The sequence below is a fragment of the Rhinopithecus bieti genome, unplaced genomic scaffold (genome assembly GCF_001698545.2).
Source record: "Rhinopithecus bieti isolate Rb0 unplaced genomic scaffold, ASM169854v2 scaffold_31823, whole genome shotgun sequence".
NCBI classification, from domain to species: domain Eukaryota; kingdom Metazoa; phylum Chordata; class Mammalia; order Primates; family Cercopithecidae; genus Rhinopithecus; species Rhinopithecus bieti.
The window spans coordinates 5,069-8,382 of record NW_016814121.1 but is presented as its reverse complement, the minus strand read 5'-3'; the positions used below and the strand labels follow the sequence as shown (position 1 = coordinate 8,382).

Below are 3,314 nucleotides of genomic sequence, written 5' to 3'. Positions count from 1 at the left end.
TTAATATTTTGTAGAGATGAGGTCTCACCGTGTTGCCCAGACTGGTCTTGAACTCCTGAGTTCAAGCGATCCTCCTGCCTCAGCCTCACAAAGTGCTGGCATTACAGGCATGAGCCACCGTGCCCAGCCTTTTCTTCTTCTTTTTTTAAGTTTCCTTGTTAGTAGGCAAGGATAGACTTTGTTTTTTTTGTTTGTTTGTTGAGATGGAGTCTCGCTGTGTCGCCAAGCTGGAGTGCAGTGGCACGATCTCGAGTTACTGCAACCTCTGCCTCCTGGATTCAAGCAATTCTCCTGCCTCAGCCTCCTGAGTAGCTGGGACTATAGGCGCCTGCCACCATGCCCGGCTAATTTTTGTACTTTTAGTAGAGACGAGGTTTCACCATGTTGGCCAGGATGGCCTTGATCTCTTGACCTTGTGATCTGCCCGCCTCCGCCTCCCAAAGTGCTGGGATTACAGGCGTGAACCACTGCACCCGGCTTCTTTTTCAAAAAGTATCTTATGAGGTGAAGTGCACACAATGTTAATTTAATCATTTTGTAGAGGCACTAGTACATTCACAATGTCATACAGCTACCACCTCTACCATTTCCTTCCTTTTTGTTGTTTTTTACTGTTTCTTGTTCAGGTGAATTCCAAAACATTTTCATCACCCCATAGTCATTACGCAGTTCCTCCCCATTTTCCTTAGCCCTTGGCCTCTGGCAATCGGCAATCTGCCTGTGTCTCCATGGATTCATCTTTGTGGATATTTCACATAAGTGCAATCACACAGTACGTGACTGTTTGTGTCTCTCTGCTTTCACTTAACAGGATGCTTTGGAGGTATATCCACGTTGTAGCAAATGTCAGTGTTTCACTCCTTTTTTGAGATCAAGTCTTGCTCTGTGGCCCAGGCTGGTATGCAGTGGCACGATCTTGGCTCCCTGTAACCTCCGCCTCCTGGGTTCAAGCATTTCTCCTGCCTCAGCCTCCCGAGTGGCTGGGATTACAGATGCTTGCCACCATATCTGGTTAATTGTTTTGTATTTTTAGTAGAGATGGGGTTTCACCATGTTGGCCAGTCTCGAACTCTGACCTCAAGAGATCCACCCACCTCAGCCTCCCAAAGTGCTGGGATTACAGGTGTGAGCCACCGTGCCTGGCCGTTTCATGCCTTTTTATGGCCAACTAACCTTCCATTATATGGACAGACCACATTGGTTTATCCATTTGTCTGTTGATTGGACATTTGTCTTATTTCCACTTTTTGGCTATTGCAAATAATGCTGCTATTAACATGTGTGTACACGATTTTCTGTGGAAATGCTTTAATTTATCTTGAGTATATAATTAGGAGTAAAACTTCTGGGTCATATGGTAACTCTGTGTTTTAACATTTTGGGGCTGCGCATGGTGACTCATGCCTGTAATCCCAGCCCTTTGGGAAGGGTGAGGTGGGAGGATTGCTTGAGCCCAGGAATTTACAACCAGCCTGAGCAACATAGTGAGACCCTCGTCTCTAAAAAAAAGTAAAAAAAAGTCTCTTAAAAAAAAAAAGTAAAAAAAACATACTTTGAGGAACTGGTGCGGTGGCTCATGCCTGTAATCCCAGCACTTTGGGAGGCCGAGGCGGGTGGATCACTTGAGGTCAGGAGTTCAAGACCAGCCTGGCCAACATGTCAAAACCCTGTCTCTACTAAAAATACAAAAATTAACTGGGTGTGGTGGCGCACATATGTAATCCCAACTACTCAGGAGGCCGAGGCAGGAGAATCACTTGAACCTGGGAGGCAGAGGTTGTGGTGAGCCAAGATTGCACCTCCAGCCTGTTGCCCAGGCTGTTTTGTTTTGTTTAAGATGGAGTCTTAAAAAACAAAACAAAATATATTTTGAAGAACTGCCAAACTTTTCTGAAGCAGCTGCCCCATTTTACATTCCCACCAGCAATACATGAGTTTCAATTTCTCTACATCCTTGTCAACACTTGCTACTGTCTTTTTAAAAGTTTTAGGCATCCTAGTAGGTGTGAAGTGGTATCTCTTTGTGGTTTTGATTTGCATTTCCCTAATGACTCATGTTGTTAAGCATCTTTTCACATGTTATTGATCATTTGTACATCTTCTTTGGAGCAAGATGTTTTCGGATCCTTTGCCCATTTTGATTTTATTTTTTATTTTTAGAGTTGGAGTCTCACTCTGTGATCCGGGCTGAAGTGCAGCCTCATACTCCTGGGCTCAAGTGATCCTTCTGCCTCAGCTTCCCAACTAATTGGGACTACAGGTACATACCACTAGACCTGGGTAATTTATGTATTTATTTATTTTTATTATTTATGTGTTTATTTATTGAGATGTAGTCTTGCTCTCTCGCCTAGGCTGGAGTGCAGTGGCATGATCTTGGCTCATTGCAACCTCCACCTCCCAGGTTCAAGCGATTCTCCTGCCTCAGTCTCCCAAGTAGCTGGGATTACAGGTGCGCGCTACCACGCCTGGCTAATTTTTGTATTTTTAGTAGAGACAGGGGTTTCACCCTGTTGACCAGGCTGGTCTCGAAGTCCTGACCTCAGGTGATCCACCAGCCTCAGCCCTCCAAAGTGCTGGGATTACGGGCAGGAGCTACTGTGCCTGGCTTTTTTTTTTTTTTTTTTTTAAGAGACAACATTCTTGGTATGCTGCCTAGGCTGGTCTTGAACTCCTGGGTTCAAGTGATCCTCCCGCCTCGGCCTCCCAAAGTGCTGGGATCATAAGCATAAGCCACCTGGCCCAATGTTTGTTTTCTAGTTTGGGTCATTGTACTGCGGTTATGTGGGCTGTTAATGCCAGGGAGAGCTGGGAAAGAATGTATGGGAATGCCACTATTTTTTGCAATTATTCTGTAAGTCTAAAATGATCTCGAAATCAAAGAGTTAAAAAAGAGTTGGGCAAGCGCAATGGCTCATGCCTGTAATCCTAACACTTTGGGAGGCTGAGGTGAGACGGTTATTGGAGCCCAAGAGTTGGAGGTTGCAGTGAGCCATGATGGAGACTTTGCCTTTCAACCTTGGTGACAGAGGAAGGCCCTATCTCTAAAAAAACAAAAACAAAAACAAAACAAAACAAAACAACAACAACAAAAATGGCAGGTGCGGTGGCTCATGCCTATAACATCAGCACTTTGGGAGGCTGAGGCAGGCGGACCACTTGAGGTCAGGAGTTCGAGACCAGCCTGGCCAACATGATGAAACCCGGTCTCTACTAAAAATACAAAAATTAGCCGGGTGTGGTGGTGTATGCCTGTAGTCCCAGCTACTTGGGAGGCTGAGGCACGAGAACCTGGGAGGTAGAAGTTGAATTGA

The 3,314-nt window shown here is 45.3% G+C and overlaps 1 pseudogene; it reads left to right on the top strand.

Moving 5' to 3' along the window:
• Nucleotides 1-229: 229 nt before the first annotated feature.
• Nucleotides 230-2,550, top strand: LOC108513959 (UPF0764 protein C16orf89-like; annotated as a pseudogene).
• Nucleotides 2,551-3,314: the final 764 nt, after the last annotated feature.